The sequence below is a fragment of the Corvus kubaryi genome, unplaced genomic scaffold (genome assembly GCF_017639235.1).
Source record: "Corvus kubaryi isolate FWS band 111438036 unplaced genomic scaffold, C.kubaryi_AGA036_p1.0 37386, whole genome shotgun sequence".
Classification (NCBI taxonomy): domain Eukaryota; kingdom Metazoa; phylum Chordata; class Aves; order Passeriformes; family Corvidae; genus Corvus; species Corvus kubaryi.
The window spans coordinates 2,745,391-2,765,709 of NW_024581128.1; the positions used below are offsets into that span (position 1 = coordinate 2,745,391).

Below are 20,319 nucleotides of genomic sequence, written 5' to 3' on the forward strand. Positions count from 1 at the left end.
CTTTTTTTACCCATCTCAGAATCTCACCTTTCTGCAAATATGCTTCTGTTTGTTCAAAACTTCAAATTTTTTTTCCATTAGAACTGAAAGTTTTAAGATTTCCTTTCACTCTTTCTCTCTCGTATTTTTATTTTTTTGTTCTCTTCATATTTTGCAACCAAAAATATTGTTTTACTTGGGATGGAAAATTCTTTTCCACTTGTTCATTTCACCTTCTCTTTTTCCACTGCACCCATTTTTTCAAATTGCAACATGGAAATAACAAATTTTGGCTAAAGAGCTAAGGACAAGTCTGGAGCTGATGCTTTGCAAGATTTCTTGAAAAGTTACCAGAATACAAATGACAATTTCTGGATAGGAATGAATTTTAAAAAAAGGGGAGGGTAGAGGAGCCCAAGGCAAAAAAAAGTATGTTCAAAAACTACAAAATAGAAAACAAATGATATAATTTTTAACTGGACAAAAATCAGAGATGGTTACAAACTGCCCCATGAAAAAGAAACAATGACAACATTGACAATTTTATTTTGGAATTTGATTATACCTCCATTCATCTTTGGTGAGAGTGTACAAGAAAGTATGTCAAAGGCATGAGAAGCTCCTTCAGCAACAGCAAAACACAATAAATAAATTTAATTACCAATGATAATAATTAGACATTTCTGTGAAAAACAGTTCCCAGAACTACTGAAAACTATGGAGAAAAATAAATGTTATGGCTAGTACAGGGAAATCCATTTAAATGCATTGATAGCGATAAATAATTTAAAACTGGTGACGGATTTTTATTATTTTTACTTTTTGAAAAAGCCTTCCTACAGTTCCTTAGGACAAGCCTATACTTTTACTCATACAAATGGATGCTGCCCATCACTTTAGTACCAACGTAGTACCACAGCAATAATGACATGATAATTAACAATAAATTAACGTTAATAATTAACGATAAACACCAAGCAACCTGTCAATCTCAGAAAGCTGCAGCAACCCTACACAAAACAGCAAATCTAAATGTGAAGAAACAAGTGTTGCTCTTCCTATAAATGGCCTTCACTTGGTGAAATGCATCTTGGCTTTAGCACACATCCTTTTATCAGGCAGACAAGAGTTTTAACTCTTCCTTGGTAGAGGTGATAGTTTCCCAGTCTCTTGTCTCTGGACCGGGTATATGAACTTTCTCAGGACAGTGTAGAAAAAAAAAGAAGAGAATGAAAAATCCCACACCAAAGTGGGCATGACACGTGAGGTGCCAGGCAGAGATAAGGGTATTGCCTCTTCTCTGTGCTTTATAGTGCACAGTTTTCTTAGCAAGGGAGGAGGGGGAGGGCAGCTGGTAATCTTTCACTCTATATGGGGAATCTTTACTGAGAATTTGGGAATGAAGCATTGTTTCTTTGGTGGATGGGTGCTGTTCAACATTTTTAACAGCTGTTAGAAAACATGAAGTCGTTGCTGACATAGACTGGGAGGGCTGTAAGTAGCGACGACAGGACACTGATGCACAAAGACAACAATGAGCCAGGGCAAGTGTAAAATGATAACTTTGGGTAAACAGTCCAGAGAATAGTTACAAAAGGGGATGACTCTCTTCTGGAATGAGATGGCTCCAGAAGGAACATGACAGGATGGTGGCTGGTCAACTACATGTTAGCTCTGTAGCTGGGAGGGTAACTTCAGTCCTTAGGAATGTAAGCAGGGGGAAGCCCGGGTTATATTATCTTTTTCTGTGGCACTGTTGTGACCACTAATGGAATAGTTCTGGTGCCTATGTTTAAAGAGGTTTTTGATAAATTAGAGAGAGGAGCCAAGGGAATGGCTAAAGGACTCGAAAACACTGTGAGGATTAGAAAACAATTGTGAGAGGCTCAAGAAGCTCAGACTGTTTAGCTTAATAGAGAAAAGGTTAAGGATTGACTTGACCACAGTATACAAGAACCTTCAGAGGAAACAGAATTTGATGGAGAGCTCTTCAGTTTAACAAAGACGTACGTAAAACAAGATCTAACATCTAGAGGTCAAAGCTAGATGAATTCATGCCAGAAATTAAGGGGAATTTTTTAACCATGAGAGTGCTTAGCAATGGAAGCAATTTACTGAATATTGTGGTGGCTTTGCTGTCATGATAGTTTAACATTACCTTTGGAAGGTCTGCTGAAATATACAGAATCATAAAAAACCTTCAAGGAGTCCTTTGGCCTTTACTAGACAGAGAAGCAAACTAGATAATGGTCTTGCTTCTTTTTGCCTTTAGCATCCAAAAATCAAAAATCTATACATTACATCTAAACACTTGTAGCTATCCTTAATGATGTGTAACAGTGTGCCTGTAATTAAAAAATCCCAACTTTTGGTCTGTTCATGCTTTTCAACTGTTGCCAGGAAATACAGGGAATACAGAACATGACTCTCACGTGGCACACAATGCTGAAAACTTCCTAATAAATTTGCTGATCCTTTCAGATCATTGCCGATGATAAAAACCAGTGACCTTAAGGTTTTAGTACTTTACAGTGTAAGCACAGAAGGCCATTGAGAAGCTTCCACTTCTACCTTTTAGTCAGATGATACCCAAATTTCACTTTTTAAATCTGAGCCTAGAGCTTGCCAACAATTAATAATGCTGTCCTCAGATGGTCCCAGAGGAAGCTCAATGGGTATAAAATAACAGGGTGTTTTTGAAAGGAGTTGTTTAATGCATCACCACAAACTTAAAATGTAATATCTCCAAAATTAAGAACCGCATTATCAGTGCTGACCTGTTCTTAATCCCGCCCATCATAGAATTCATTAAAATAGGAGTCTAATGAGAAAAATGAATGCGTTCTTCTACCAAGGCTTTGGTAAGTCCTAAGAGTATGCCTGTCATTGCTACTTCTTCATCCATCCCTGCAATACTCTGCATGCACAGCCAATCACTGTGGGTTGGTTTCTTGTTGAATCAACACGGTTTGAAGATAGTGCCCCTTTGAAAGTTAAAGCTAGGATGAGCAGTGCAATAGGCTGATCAATCCTATGATCCCAACATTTGTCAAATGGGATTTAATGAAAGAGGAGTGGCCTTGCTAACATGCTAAATCCAGCCTGTAATCCCCAGTGTAACAAGAAAACAAAGACATTTCCATCCCCTCTTATATCAGGAATAGACATAGGATGATGGAATGATGTGAACATAAAATAATTGTACACACAGAAGCTTATGCAAAAAGGCTTTGTTTGGAAGTGCTGGAAAGCCACTCACCCTGAAACAATGGGGCAAATTAGCATGCATCCAGCCCAAGGGTGCAAGCAGCACACACACACACTCCCGGTGACGGATGCTTAGCTCTTGCTGGGAGGTCACCACTACGAATCTTTCTTGAGAAGGCAGCATGTCAGCTTTCAGACACTTTCGCTACAAATGGGCTTTTGCAGCTCAAAGGAGGAGAGGGGGGGAGCTTTTCGATCCAGATAATAAAGTCCATTTACATGAAAAGATGCCGCTTTCAATGACATGATTAATTTCGTAAATACCTGGCATCTGAATGAAGCAAAGACTTCAAGAGATGACTGATGATGAGAAAAGATAATTAGGCAAATGTCAAGAGTCAGTGTTTTGATTGGTGACTGAGAGGCTGGTCTGACTAGGTTATCGTATACTCATTCCAGATGGAAATGAAACGTCTTTGTAGAGAGAGCAGAGTGATCCCTTCATGTTTAAATATAAACTCTGTTTAAGTCTAGATCTTCCAAGGTTTTCCTCCTGGGAAGCCCTTCTAGCCCATCAAGTGCTCTACCTGCATGGTACTGCAGTAAGATTGCCCTGTCTGAATCTTAAGATATTTTAAACATGAACAATTTATCTTGCATTTTATTACTGCAAGGCTAGAGATGTCAACCTTTCCAAAACATCTTGGACTGGTTTCTGCCCAGCCCTCCAAAGATAGAAGATAATACAGCCTTTTTGCAGGGAGGCCAAAAGATAGTTCCTTTCCCAAACATGCCCCATTATCCCTCCTCAGCTCCTCATCAAATGCCTAGGGTAGCAACTGCCATTGAATGCTGGTGCCCTCCACAGGACAGATAAAAAACCGAAGAGGATGCCAGGGATTCCAGCTTGGTGTAGTCTGACAGGATTGCCCTGTTGAGATTGACGGATTATCTCCCCTTCAGAGAAGGGAGCATTCACAAGGCCCTCTCCCTAATCCATCATGGTGCTCTGGACTGCGCTTCCCATCGCTTGCTCCTTCTCCTTGCCCACTGCTTTTGATTTGTGGGATATCCTGGCTTTGTGCAGGCGCATTTAATCCTCAGCAGGAAAACCGCTGACACTCAGAGACCTCACTGGCTTTCCAAACTGGCTCAGTCTGCAGAGGAGCTCAGAGCACCGTTTGCTTGATCTCTCTTTTGTTGCGGTGCAGACCTGGTTCATCATCTATTGAAAGACCCTCTCTGCAAATGCAGGCTCTAAAGAGCAGCCGATGAAGCACCTGTCTGATAAGTCATACCTAATTTGGCCAGCCATCCAGTGCTGAGGCTGCTATTAGTTAATCTTCACATAATTTGTTGAAGTAGGCTTTATGAAGTACTGGAAATAATTGTCTCCCTCCCCCCTTCCGAATCCCGCGGCCGCGCACAGTTAAGGGGTTTAATAACAGACTGTATCACGCAGTCAGAACCAGTGAAGGTTTTATAGCAGTGCATTAGCCAGAGGTGGATAACCTATCTCTAGAGGCTTGATTGACTGGAAACATATTCTTAGCCTGCCTAAAACTGCTTAGAGTGTGTCACGGAGGTCCCCCAAAATAAAACGTTCAGTGTATTTAGTGAAACCCTACACCCTAAGTACATGTAAGGGCACTGTAAGATACTAATTAGGTTGTAACATAAAACACCGTAAAAAGCAAAGCTTGACATACCAAAAGAAAAAAGTTTAAGCTCTGGCCAGCTCTTTCATGTTAGAGAAATAGATTAAAAATATATTCACAGCAAATATACTGTGGTTTTGAATAAATCTGTTTCTCATAGTAGCTCATAGTTGGAAAAATAGACATTGTTCATTATGGAGAAATTTCTACTTAAAATTGTCCTCAAATATTAGAAGCCATGCTTATTTACTTTTCCTATTAAAAAATACAAAATCCACTAGCACTAGATCAGCAAATGATCATTATGACAATACCGGTTAAAATATGCATGGCGAGCTCTCCCCCCTCCCCAGTCTTTTTCCTAGGAAATGCGAGGGGAAGAATGATACCAGATGAAAATATTGATACTGCATGATGGCATATAAAACTGCTATAATAATAATAATTTCAGAAGGGTAACATACCTCAGAATTCTTCCCTTGAAATTTAAAATTCAAAGTACTGATCAAACACCTTTCAGTGAAGCACTGGCAAAGAGTTTTTTAAGGTGAAAGCCTTCAGCTCTATCTCAAGAAATAACCTATAAGCTATAAAAGCAATGTTCTATGTATTTTTTTTAGCATCTCTAAATTCTGACATTCTTAGTATTTTACGTTTTATGCTAGTTAGTTGTCAGTCAAAAGATTTTCTCCATATTTGTGGAGGTTTCTTCTTTCATCTAGTGCCACTCAGCTCCATTACATTGTATAAATTAGAAACACTACCTCTTTAATAATGTTGGAATAAGCGTAATTTTTAAACATTTAAGAATGTAATTATTTACTTGCATCATAAATATTAACTATTAACATAAACCATGTGTGAAGTACTGAAAGAAGTAGAACTCAGCATTGTCAAGCATAATTTTAATGTATCAAACAAAATTAAGGGTACTTTTAGTTATCTAGAAAGAAAATCTGGGTGAGATTGATCCCAATGTCTTTATTAACACCCCTAATAGTTCCTATATACATATATGTATGTGTGTGTGTGTATAATTTGCATTGTGCCAAAATGACTATGGATTCAAAGATTATCTTACCACTATCAAAAGCTACCTTTTGCAAAAGCCTTGCCATTTTTGCACATTACCAAAAGGAATGAAGTGCTAATTTAATAAATATGTCACTAGCTGTGTTTAAACTAAACACCATTAATGCATGTTTGTTGTTGTATGTGCATAAGGCTACAGATTGCAAACCCTTTACTACGAAACAAGCTGCTTTTTATCAGTGAATATATTCTTTTTGGGGTTTTATGGCTTTCCTTTAATGTGGACGGTCACTTTTCTTCCTTTGTTTGGAAAGGTACAGTTTATATTTCTTCCCAGATTTAGTATTTCCCTCGAAGGTTTTTGTGATTAACAATATAATATTTTTATTGAGTTATTTCACACACAAATTATGGGGCCCAAAGGGTATTCTAGGTTTACAAGATTTTACTAATAGCTATGCTCCCCTTTGTATTAAAGCTGCTAATTAGTGCTTTTAAACAGCTCAACATTTAATTCTTTGAAGGCACCATATAAAGGGCTGGTATAAAACTGTTTATGTAGAAGGATATATAAAATAAGAAGGTGTTAAACCCAACACAAATTGAGTGGCAGGGGGTTCCCTAAAGTGCTAATTTTATGTTTGTTTTCGTCTCATTTAAAGTTAAGATGTCTGCATTGTAACAGTGATGTGTAACATGCTTTACATACAGATTAAGCAAAATGTGTCAATTTATGAGCCTTATTTGCCTGGAGAGGTAGTCACCAGTAGTTCCATCAGTGATTTTATGCATGTCTAAATATACATATACGTGCTTGTGTGTTTTCACGTGTAGGGATGCAAAAGTGTGTGCTGGGTATACAAAGACATGTGGGTGCCCACACACATACACTTTGATGTCCAGAATATCTAGCCTCTGTATGTCCCTGCATTTCAGTTATTATGCAAAACTTCAAACTCATTAATTATGTGAGATTGCTCATTAAAAGAAATTAATTATTTCATTTCATTTAAATATATTTTGAGGTTTTAAAGCTACAGTTTGTTTAATTGGTATTACTAAACTGAACTGATTTATACACACAGAGCATATGAGATGGCTGTAATCAAGAAATAAATGACTTGTGAGTTGCATTTTATCCTTCTTTGCTCCAAGTTAATCCACTAAATGTTTCAGAAATTAATTTAAAAGTGGGAATTTTCACTAAAAAGTGCTGAATGAAAACTGGAAAACTACTTCTGAAGAAACTAAACATGAAAATACCCATTCTTCATCAAAGCCATTGTTTGTACAAATACAGTTTTAAAAAACGCTTTAAAAATAATGTCATGAAGTAAATTTCTGAGTTTTACAAGGAAGAGTGAATTGGGTCAAAGCCCCAAGTGTCCATTTTCAGCTGACCCCACTTCTCTTCCTGAGAGCACCACCACTGAGCTCCACTCTGTGCCACCACTTTTGGAGGGGTCGTAATGGTCTTCTGACAGCGCTCCCTATACATCTATAAGACAACACAGTATTGTGCAGACACGACTGACCAGGTTCTGGAAGTGGAGGAGCTCAGTGCAGAATCCCACCTGAGCTAAGTGGTCCTGGTGCAATTAATCAGTTTCCAAGTCTTGAGCTAGTACAGGTGTACTCATTTCAGGGTTGACATGCAAAACTGATGAAAATTTATTTATGCAACCCTGCGGCTGTGCATAATTATGTACTAAATGTAATTTGCATACTACCAAAAGTGTCTGATGCAAACATTAAGATGGAGAATGTCAGTAAGGTAAAACTGCAAGAGGAGGTGAAAAAAAATGCATGACTATCAGGCAGGATAACAAATACATCACTGTCATCTCTTTAATGCTATATCTTATTGCAAAGAAATGGAGGTTAAGGACCAAATATCCACCCTTTGCATAGTGTAGTAAACTTTTTTGAGAGTTCCCTTCTTAAACCACAGTAAGTTCTGTCTTTTCACTTTCAACAGGCAAGTATTAGGCATCAGCATCTGGCTATGCTAGCCAATGCTAAAAATAGACTTTCCCCATAGATAGCAGTCTAAGTAAACTGTCTGTTCATGGAAAGATGATAATGTAAGAAGAATATAAGTAACAGCATCTTTGTGGGTTGTTACTTCAAGAACAGTGTTTCACCACCATGTTATGTTTATTTGGGCAAGTGTTTTCACTTTTGTGGGATGAATCACTTATTTTGCAACCAATACTACGTATGTTTTGGTCTGTTTATTTTGCATGTATGTACAAAGGCAAGGGGTGGAAATGAATGGGCTAAACTCTAGATTTTCCTAGAATGATCCTGAGTAAAATCCAGTGTACCTTTTAAAAATTCTATTTCAAAAGGCCTGTTAAAGCCTTACCTCGTTCCCAAAGTATATGCTCAGGTGGCATTGTCAAAGCAGAAGTATTAATGCTGTCACTAGTATTCTCATCTGATTTATGCCCCTTCTTCACACACTGAAGTATTTAGAGATACACCTTTATTGTTTTGAGTTCAAAATTTGTGAAATTATGTATATGATGCTTTATAGTTGCCCCAGCATTAGAGCCTGACATACACCAATCTCTCATTTTCATCATCTTTGTTTCTCTATTCCTAAACTTAGCTTCCCCTGGAGAGCCTCTGGGAGCAAGAAAAATTGGAAAGTTGCCCTGACTCTCATTCTGCCCTGACATACGTGTTGGTATGCTTCAGAGCAGCCTAGAGGCAGCTTCGACAAATAACATCTGGCAGATTGCCTCTAAGACTTGCATTTATCCTGCTGAACTTTAGGCACACACACTGATGCATCTTTGGTAGGAGCCCATCACTTTGTTTCCTCTCTAGGCAAGAAGGAAAGGCATCCAAAATGGACATCCTTGAGGCACATGGGATTTGGTTTTCTTTATAAATTAATCTCATGAAAGAAAAGAGAAACAAAGTTATGATGTGAACTCTGGATCAAATAGAAATGGGAGAGCAGCTTTACCATTTCTCCTTTTTGTAACTTAGCCATTAGGAAACCTAGCCATTAACCCACCGGCATCGGCATTTTTATAACAGATTGATGGGTGCCACTGGATTTTACTGCCCAGTGTCAAAGAGTTATTCATAGGCCAGCATTTAGAAAATTCAAAAATAGTTTGTCTCTGTTTTGTATTTCTTCTCTGCTGGTCTGTGAAGTTACTGTACTGAAGAGTTGCCTCATACTACTGCATGACAGTACAATTCTTAATAAATCCCACCTGACTGAAATGAATTAGGTCTGGGAATATGTGTTCCAGATTATTAACCAGCACCTTTGCAAGTAACTTACCATCCACATTTATTAAAGATATTGGGTGATAATTTGTGCAGTGTTCTGGATCTCTCTCTGGTCTAAGAATTATGGTAATTAGTGCTCTGAGAGAAGATGTACTCGTATGTTTCTCAGGGTGCAGAGAATAGCATATCATTACACTCCTTTTAGATTTGAGATGGATAACTCCCAGACTATTTCTATTTTTTAACCTTGGCCAGCTGTGAATGGATGGAGGCTCAGAACAGGTCAGGAGAGCTGTGCTCCATCTCCAGCTTTGCCAGCACTGGACACTGTGCTGCTTGCTTTGACCTGGCCCCTCATTTTCAGTTGCAAATGAGAATAAAGATCTGTTAAGGCTGGGCTTCAATTTCAGTAGGCACTTGCCCAAGAGGAAACACTATTCATGAACTCCATGGAATAAAAGGTACCTGCATCTTTGGTGCATGGTGCCAGGTGAGGATGTGATGATGGTTCAGATGGCTGTAAAGTGAGAGGCCATTCCAGAGGGAAGGTTCACAGAGGAATTCTGTCTGAGAGTGATACAAGTAACAATGCTGCTGCCATAGAGTGACCATGCTACAAAGTCTTTTAAGACCTTCTTAAAAGATGAAGAAAAGGGCAGAAGACAGTAAACCACCATCTGCATTCGGAGTCATCAGAAAGCCGGTCTTCAAATTCTAGGAGATAATTTAGGGAAGAAGAAAATTATTAACTCCTCCAGGAACTTAATTAGTAAATTAAATTCTTTAAATGGACTTTTGCTTCCCAGGAATTCACTTCCTCAGAATTGTGCCTGTGGCAGTCCCAAGTAATCAGTCTGCCAGAATTACCCAAAACAAAATACCTAATAATAATAATACTCAAATCTCTGAGTTTCAAGAGACTTTAGAGACCTGAGCCACACTGATCCTGCAAGGTTATCTGAAAATCTCTGGCCATTACTCTGCTGGGACACGATGTCTTGATACCACTTTCCTGGAAGAGAAAGTAATCTACGTTGCCATGTCTTTATTTCTATGTGTAGTCCTGCAGACACATAAAGGACTGTGATAACAGTACTCTCAACTGTTTCCTTCACCCGTCTGTGAAACTCCTCCTTGACTTATTTGAAAGCTAGTTGTTAAACAATGCAATAATTTCCATAGTGCTATTTTGGGGGATGAAAAAAGCCCCCAACTTTTCCCTTCAGCATCATATTCCTGCTTGACTTTCATCAAAGAGTTAAACAGCCAAGGGCTTTTAGCATCTCATTTCACTTACACACACAGGCCATTATAACCTGCATAAACAAGGATGACAAGTTGAGATTAATGAAGGTCCCAAAGTGACAGAACAATTTAATTGTCAGAAATCATAGGAGGTGAACTTTGCCAGTGTATTTATATAAGACTGCCATAGTCTGAAAACTTCCCTAATTGATTATGACCAATAAGTAATAACACTGGGAGCAGTTTTCTGGGGTACAAATAAGAAATGACCCAAAACAGTTAATAGTGGTTTTAAGATTCATAATATAAGAATATTAGATTGATAAAATAAATGACCAATAACACTCTGAAAATAATTGTAGTGTTTACACTTAAAAGTACAGCAGAGAAAACTGCAGCTCTGACAAAAGTCAAATGAAATGGGCTAGCTTTTGAAAAATGAATTGCAACAGTCAGGCAGGGAGTGATACGAGTACAGCAGAGGCAAGCAGGATCCCTATAGATGTGAGGTGCAATGCTGTTTGTTCTCTCTCTCCTTTAGACACTTTAAAACTTATTTTTTTAAAAAATACTAAAATTATTGTGTCTTTTTTTTCAAGAGGAATAAAACCAGTGCTGTGTAAGCAAACACACACACACACACACATACACACACACACACATCACTGATAGTAATTAAAGGGGGGCAAGCCTTTCACTTCTAACCTTTGAAAGAGTCACCAGGTAATTCAAAGCTCAGAGATACAATGCACAGCTCTTTGTATTTTTGAATTCCACAGGCTTACTCAGTTGTTGCCTAAATATTGCCTTTGGAGCTCACCACCTCAACTGGAACCCTGTTCAACCTGTTCCTTTGCCTTACTATGATCATATCTCCTTATTTTTTACTTCCACTTAGTCTTACATTCCACTTATCTCTTCTAGTCAGGCTTCTCCAATGATCCCAAGCAAATCATCAAGCTAATTTGAATGATAACTCTTAGAGAGCTGCAATAACCTCTCTTTTATGTTTTTTTTCCTTCTTTTTTTTTCTTTTTTTTTTTCTTTTTTTTTTTTTTCCCCAGAAGGTAAGAAACTCACTGTGCTGGCAGTATTACCCCTTCTAAATATAAAGAATATCTCTTCATTCCAGTAATATTTTACTTAAATGGCTGCCAGGGATGGCTGTATAATTGATCTTGCCTTTGAGCAGGAGAACAGAATATATGGCCTATGGAGTTTCCTTCCAGTCTTACATTTCAGTGATTCTCTGATGATAAAGGCAAAAGGCAGCACTTAATGCATTTCACTCATATCACCTTGTAACTGTCCCTCCACGTGACTAAATCAGGCTCATTGCACCATCTTACCCTCTCAGTTACAACAGCACGTGTCATCCTAGCTATTCCAAACTTCTCCCCATACACAAAACCAAACAGGATACTGTAGACCAAGCTCTGTCTCAGTATCCATGTGCTGTTCCCGTTAGATCAAAGGGAAAGGTAAATATAGCTGAGGCAGAAATTGTCTCCATATGTCATTTGCAGCCTAACTGGAGCTTTATACAATGTTACTTACTGTCACCAGCAATCTTTGAGAACAATCCCAATTTCCACAGGATCTTCCCCTTGTCATTCTTTTCAAAATCTTAGGAAAAGGTTTTATTTTTTTTTTCCCAGGAATTTTTGTAAGCATCTAGTCTACACTTCTTTTCAACAAGTTTGAAACCTTCAGTCCCAAATGTATTGCACGCGTTTTGAGTCCAGAAGGAAAGTACCCACATTTCAATTTAGATTAGCTAGACACCTCTAGATGAAAGCTGAGGTCTGACTAACTTTCCTTACAGCTGCTTTGAGCAGGGTATACACAGCACTAAGGGCAAACTCTTCTGGCTCAAGTTCAGCTTCTCCTTGACACATACATTATCTGCAAGACTTTTAGCAGAGACTCTTGTTTTTGAAAATGGCCAGACAAATAGTTTGTGTAAACCTCTTTCAGACAGTAGATAACTTCTAGTTGCTGCTTGGCATATGGATTATGAGAAAAGAATATTCAAAATTCATGAGGTCTTGGCTGGTCCCTGGTGTATCTAATTCTTTGATCAGATAAATATAATTACTTCAAAAAAGAAGTATGTGTCCTGAAGGATTGGGAAAATGAATTCAAAATGTCCTTTCACAACCAGTTAAGGTTATTTACAGAGAGGCTGAGCTTCTGCAACCATTTTCCCCCTAAAATTTGTTGTGTTTTTATTTACAATGAGAAGAGAAAGGAGCACAAATCTAGCAGCAGAGGGTTAACAGGTTTTGGGGAAGGCCCATATCAAACTCCACTTGAGCCACGTGTACTTTCAAGACTTTTAGGATCATTAAAATCCTCAATGATAACAAAACCAGAGCTCCTTAACCCTCTTACATCATCTCCCGTTGGAAGGTTGGGAGCCCAGCGCACAGTGGGGTTAGGAAGGACAAGCTACAAACATCATGCTTTGGCTCTGTCACTTTTACTTGGTAAGTCCAAAACAGTGCACTTTGACAGGCCCTTTATATGCAAGCTTGAAAAATAACCTATTTAGCATTCCCCAGCCCTAGCACATGATTTCACTGGGAAACTATGCAAAAGATACTTTGGAAATAAATATGCACAAGAAATTACAACTCTGTCTGAATGACCCCCTACCTTGGAATGTCTAGAACTGTGAGAATTATAAGGTCAGGAAATATGTACAGGCCTAGTGCCTCAAAAAGTTACTATTCCTTATTAGGAATCTGCACAGACATGGAAGCAGGAGTTGTATAAACTAAAAGGAAGATTTTTTTCCTGTCGCTTACATGCCTAGTCCTTGACCTATCCCATTTATAGTTTCCTTTAAGATACTATGCATTGCAAGTTCATTTGTTTCCTAGTAGTCCTCCAGCAGTGAGATTCAGCTGCAGCCAATACTGCAGACAGAGCGGGGCTATGTAAGCAGAAGCTTGAGATTTATATGCCTGTAAAATCACAGGTATTCATTTATCACTGCTAACAATTTTGAGCCCTGACTCTACAATTTCCAGGTAAAAGGTATCCTTACTCTCTGTCTGAAAATCTTAAATGCAGACATATAGAACTGTTTAGTCTGCTTTACTATAAATAGGAGGTAATATGTTATTTCAAACAAAAAGCATACCATAAACTACATACTTAATTTTGACAGATTGTGCTTTCCTATATATGGTATGGTCCCGCTGTGCTTTCATGGATCAAGCTCCCATTGACTTCAGCTGTCTCTCCTAACAGTGCAATTCCAAACATTGCCTTTTGTTATATTTCACACCTTTCAGGTTTTTTCATAATACTTTTCTCTGCATAAAAGCACTGTATTCTGCAATATCCAATTGTAGGCTTGCACAGGCAGCACAAAAGCCTCTTAAGAACTGAAAAGTGCTTGCAAGAAGAAATTCTCTCAATTTCTTTTCCTCTCTCCCTACCACTCAAATAGTTAGACAAACCATTCTCAAAATTAAGTAGAATACTAGTGCTTCAGATCACCCTCAAAATCTGCAAAAGGAAAGAACTGCTTTTACATTGTAGATAACCTTTCAGCCAACATTCCTCTTGGTATCCCCCCAGTTTGCAGTTAAATTGCACTGTGTGTTTATTCTTCTAGGGAACAGGCTCATTATATGATTTAAAAGTGTTAGTGTACACAGCACTGACATGTCCATTACATCCATACACGCTGACACGCAGATTAGAGAGAAGTTCAGGTTACCCAATTAAGAATTTGAGCTGCATTTTGGAAGCGGAGAAGAGGGAGGGAGCTCTGGTTGGAGTATTTCAGTCTACACACTGACAAAAACACTGTCTGTTTGCAGAATATTGGTCCATCAGGCCCAAATAGAGGCAATCAGAAGGAGAGTGGGACTGAGGAGAAAGACTCTAGCCCAAATATAAATAAAAAATGCTGGCTCCTAGTTTAGCCTCTGAGAATCAAAAAAACTAGGACTGAAAAGAGGAGACATAGCTTGTCCTCCTGCCAGTGTGGAAGTGTGGTCTGCAGGATGGTTCAGCCTGCCTTGTCCCTGCATTTCACAGCCACTTTACATCCTGCCTCCTTGCTCGCAGCAGGACTCCTGCTTTAGGCCAAACAGGCCCTTGCCACAAATATAAATTTAAAATTAAAAAATCCCAACCAGCAAACAAACCCTGCTATAGCCAGGCATATGGCCCAGCCAGCACTTATTTTCTCAGTGCTTCACAGCTGTGGGGTTGGGGCAGATTTTGCCACACAAGCCCTTTTGCTTTGTAAGCCTAACATTGGTTATCAGAGATTGTCGGCTTTAATTAAAATAAACTAAAAATAGTGTAAGAGGTTTTCTGAGCCTTTAATTAAGCTGAAAACCTAAGTATTATAGCTGCCAAAGATGTCCAGTGACTTAGAACATGAAGATTGAAAACAAAAATCTCCTGAGGAGAGATTAAGGCTTTTGTCTTTGACATGGCCCTTGCAAGGGGCTCAAGGCACAATTATGAATGCTGTGGGCTGGCAATGTTGCTCAGCACAAGTAGAAATAACTCACGTGCTGGGGGACAGCAGCACACCTTTCTGGTGCTTCGAGACTTCCCCTTTTTTCCCTGGTATGGTCCATGCCAGGAATCATTTCAGGTTACCAGGAGTTCCTTCCCTGACTTCAATCAGAACAGAATTGAACCTTAAGCAGTTGTCAGAGGAGGACACAGATAAAGGCAGCTCTAGCCGCTTCCATTTTATTTAAAGATGTTGTTACGTGCTTTGACAGTTCAGCCCTGCACATTTAAACATTCGGTTACTGTAGCTTTAGTGAAAGTGATTCGCTCTAGCAATACAAATCTCTGGTTACCAAACATTTACTTTATGCTCTCAAAAAGATAATCTAACAACATCCAGAGTTTTCTGTTTCCAAATAAAATGAATTCATGGTATTCCCTCATGCTATTGTTACAGACTGTACAGCTAAATTTAACTTGTTTATCTCTTGCTGATCTTTCAAATAAAGTTCATTATTATATCAGGTATGTTCATGGTTAGCAATGATTGCTTAATATTAAACACCCTTTGCCAATAAAGCTCCATATATAATTGACCATTAAAATCTTGGTTACAGCTGCTCCAATAATAAAAGCTATAATTAAAATCACATTCAGATTTCCAAGATAACCCCTTTGGCCTCACTCACAGAGAAAGTAGGACTTTGTAACTGTCCTAAGGACCAGAGCAAGACCATTTCTGATCGAAAGACTGCAGAACTGTTCATCTGTTTTAATTGCTGTCTCCTTTGGGAAGTAGGGGACTGGACTTTCAGTGCTTTCAGACATATTTCTAGTTGGTCAAATTCTTCATAAATCCAGATGAGCTTAATAGAGACACTTAAATGAAAAACCTATTCCACTTTTTTTTTTTAACTTCCTGAAATGTTTTATAACAATATTTTTTCTAATATTTTTCCTAATATCAATAGTTATGAAATGAACTTTGAAGAGGATAAAATACGTATATATACAGGTAGCCTAGGGAGGTTGTGAGTGTCCCAACCCCGGCAGTGTTCAAAGCCAGGTTAGATAAGCCTTGAGCAATCTTCTCCAGTGGGAGGTATCTCTGCACATGTCAGGAGAGTTGGGACTGGATGATCTTTAAGGTCCATTCCAACCCCTTAATATTTTATTATTCTATAGCAATTATTATAATACAATAATATTTAAATTATATAACAATATTTTATTATTAATAAGCCCCAATGGTTGTATGAATTTTGAGACTTGCTCTATTCCTTCTGATGTTTTTATTTTTTCTCCCATCTATCCCCAACTTGAAAAAACTTTTGGTAAAATCTATTCATACATATTTGAGTTTGGAGCAGATGATGGGATTCAGATAAAAGTGATAAACCTTCTTTTCTTGTGACTTTATCAGATTGCTGACCAAAGAGATCACCTTGCTTGGGCATAATGTGGCACAGTGAAGACTTAATAAGTCATTACCAAGAACATTGAGATTAGATGTTAAAAATTGCAGTGGTTTAAAAAACCAAAACAGTAAATTTAGAAGTTAATTTGCGGCATGGGTTTCGTTTTTTGCACCACATAAGGAGCAAATGATAACTTAAACTGTATATCAGCTGCAGACTCATAAAATAATGCAGAAAGACATGCCTTTTTACCCATCAGAGCAAAGCAGGTCCTAATTAGCTGCGCCTAGATCCTTCATTAGAAACCTGGACCTCTTGTTACCAAAACCTGGAACTGTAATCCTGCAAGCCACAGGACACACTCCTTCCCTGGAATGGAAAGAGGTTTAATCTATGATCATTCTCACAGCTGATACAGGTGCAACTCCACATGTTACTCTTTTATGTAAAGTACATCACAACATCTCTCCTTACTCCTAAGGAGCTGCATAAGTATGTGTTAAAAATAGCTAAAAATTTACCATGTGGAAGAGACTAATAATCCCACTCTAAGCAGCCAGGCTGCCTTGTGGCAGATTAGGTGGAGATCTGTAAGCAGTGACATAGAATTGACCTTGCTCTGGATCTATCACCATGTCAACCAAACATTCTCAGATATACACCCCACAAAAATAAATTCAAGTTAACCATAAACTGCATAAAGAAATCTAACATAGTATTCTGCTCCAGTCCTCCATTTACCTCCCCCCTCCAAATAGTCATCTTAAAGATACCAACAGGAACAGGCAACTACCACAGCACAAAGGAAGGTATTTTCCCTGGTAATACAACCTTACAATAAACCATTCCAACCAAACTTTGGCAGAATGAGATGTATAGAGTAGACTCTTGACTCAGTCAAATTCCCAATTTTCGTAATATTAACATTACAAAGGACTAGCAGTTGAACTCTTCTTTCTCTCTTTAAATAAAGAACGCACATAAGGAAACTAAACACACTACATTCTTAAAGGAATAGAAATATACATAATTAAGTGAGAAGAGGAAATGAATAAAATTCCTACCAGAAGACCAGTTCACTGTCCACAGGACTTCAGCTACAGGCCAATATTTCAGCTAGCATACACCAGTGTTACTCCAGGCATTTCTACCACACTGCTCTAGTTCACACCCTCCTAGGAACTCAACTGTTGCACAGGAGCCTGCAATTAAGGGTAGGCATTCTTGATGACTGGAGGGTTTCTTACTCATCAGGATGACCACTGGGTCATCCTGAAATATTCCAGGAAAGTATTTCTGGCATCTGAGATCCCCTCTTTTCTCCTCCTTGTCTAGTGTTGATCCCACTGTGGCTGGCTGAAACTTTGTTTCCTCTTAATTCACCTGTTGAGCCCCTGCCTTAGGGGATTAACAGGGGAGGCTGTGTCACTGGTACTCAGCAGAAAAGAGATACTGCCAGTTTTGGAATCGCTCCACACTGGGTGCAGTGATTTAGGAAAGACTTGCTGTTATGCAGTTATTTTGCAATTGCACCCTTATGCTCATCTCCTGTGTTCAAGTGAGTGAACACCACTGTTTTGCTTCTGAGCTTTCTCGCTTTTTAAATTTAGGCCCAAAATCTTCGTTGAGAAAGCAGTTGGGTGTTTCCATACAGAAATAAAACCCATTCATTTCTATGAGGGTGATGTACCAGGCTAAATAAAAATAATACTATGTGGCACTTCAGAGTGAAAGTGAACTTGGGGTAATTCAAAACAGTTACCTACAGAGTGCTGACCTACAGAGGACCCACCCCTCTCCTGCACCTTGGTACACAAATTAAGCAGGACAGTAGTGGGTTTGGTAGCACCCATCTCATCGCATCATTACAAAGTGCTTTACAAGTCACCTCTGCTATTGTGCCAGGTTCAGCATTTCTGTTGTCATACATTCCTTGCTGAATATGCACAAGGAAAGGTGTGCATCCTTGTGCACCCTGGGACGCCAAAAGGTCACTCAGGCTTCCCTCACATGTCTGCGGTGAGACTTTAACTTCATGTGGTGAGCTCTGAGAGCCTGACAAAGCATCTTTATTCTGTGGCAGGTCTGAACCTCTCACCATAATAAATGACCCGCTTCTCCCCTCCCCATCTAAGAAGTGAACACATGATGTATGTTTTAATGTAATCCAGGGCTCCCCTCATTGCATCTCCTTCATTCGACAGCTTCTCCTATCTGGCACCAAAGCCTGATTAAATATTAACATGGGGTGGGTCCTATTATTTCCTGACTTCCAAGAATCCATTGGTAAATTGAGATCTAGCTGCTAAAAATTTCTGACACAACATAATTTGTATTGAACCCCCTTTCCATGCCAGAGTGCCAGTGTTAATAAATCAGGCTGTTCACATTGAATAAATCTATTTAAATACTTATAAAATATTAAAGATGCATTTGGGAAAAGCCTCTAAGGTGATTGTTGCACCCATGCACCTCACAGTAACTAATTTATTAAAGAGTTTGCAAACCTGGGAAGGAAGGGAAAGAAAAATGGTTTCATAAACCAAGAGGAGAAGCCAATTTTTCAGCTCAGATGATGAAAGGAAGCATGCATTTCTAATCAAAAAGACAGATACGCCTTTTCTCTCCCACCATTCCCTCAACAGCAAAGTGCCTTTTCATCATCAACAACACTCCATTCCTAATGTCTGCTGAAGCCTTTCTGCACCTTCTCCATACACTAGTAATGTACACACAGCATCCCTTTGAAACAAGAGCCCATTAGCCGTGGCAGACTACCTTTTCACATGAAGTCCTTCCGTTGGTAGTCATCAGCAGAGTGCTAAATCATCCCAACTGGGCATGCTCACATCATGGCACTGGGATAAACACATATTTAGAGCCACAGAATGAAAATTGCTTTTCTACCTTTCTTGAAGGTTTGGGGTTTTTTTTAGGAAAGGTCATAAACTGCACAGAGAACATCTAGCTCTCCTCTCTCACCCCCTTCTCCTCTCCCTTAAATACAGACTTTTTAACAAATCCACTTTTGCTTACACACAGGTCATCTGTAATTTTAGACCTTCAACCACCAGCCAGTCCCCTTTAAAGAGTACATAGTAAATGTGACCATAAATTTGCCCCACAATAAGAAACAAGTTGGAGCATGCCCTGCAAGAGGGATTTATGTGATTGTTTTCCTTCCAGTGGGTGTGGTGAAGGGATATAGAAACTGTCAGCAAGAGCAGCAAGTGGGGTGATACTTCACAATAGCTACCTGAGTAATGCAAGAGAGATTAAGCCTAAATTGAGGACTGCCATTTCAGAGGACAATTAATTTTCAGGCTGTTGTAAAAGCTCTGTTGACATTTCTCAGCAGATATTTTGCTTCTCAGTAAGGGTTTAAAGAGCTTTGTACAACAGAGGCTGTGGTGCTGCTGCCTTTCTTTGGGCTAGGTCTAAGGGGTTTCCCCCTAGAAAAGCTCATTTCTCTGACATGCAAGTAAGCTTCTGTGCATTTTGTCAATGCTGACTTCTAAATCTTCACCTGAGAGCCCATCTCTTGACAGCTGCTTTTCCATAAGCACCTGATTCAGTATCCTGATGCAGCTGGGGAGACCAAAAATTAAGCAAACAAACTGTAAGCCTCCAACCCTATTTGGGCAAGGGTGTGCTTGTATGACCCTTTTCCCAGACACTTTCTTTTTAACCCCAGCAGGCACCTAGGAGCACAATGGGCTATACCTAGGCATGGGAACTCCGTTAAACTCCAGCTATGCCATGTGTGGGCAAAATGCTTTTCTGCACGCTCAAGCCGTCCTCCAAGCCAGTAACAAATTTTACCACAAACCATGGTGGTTTGTGATGATGGTTCCAGGTCCACAAAGAAAAACTCTGACCCATGCTTATCAAAAATGCCGGAATTCCTTTTTGTTTTGGTGACAATAATATCCCATTCAAGCTCTACAGCAACAGACTAAGATCCCTAAAATTATTTGGCCAACATGGGCTGAGGCATGTTTCAAGAAGGTGCCTAAAAGGAGCTGCCTAAGCAAGTTGCT

The 20,319-nt window shown here is 39.1% G+C and overlaps 1 long non-coding RNA gene across 1 annotated transcript in view; it reads right to left on the bottom strand.

Annotated features, from left to right (window-relative positions):
* Positions 1 to 9,405: 9,405 nt before the first annotated feature.
* LOC121668733 overlaps positions 9,406 to 20,319 on the bottom strand; it is a 113,929-nt gene continuing 103,015 nt past the window's right edge. Inside the window, exon 7 of the long non-coding RNA XR_006017544.1 lies at positions 9,406 to 9,842. This is a non-coding gene — a long non-coding RNA (uncharacterized LOC121668733). The remainder of the gene's footprint in view (positions 9,843 to 20,319) is intronic.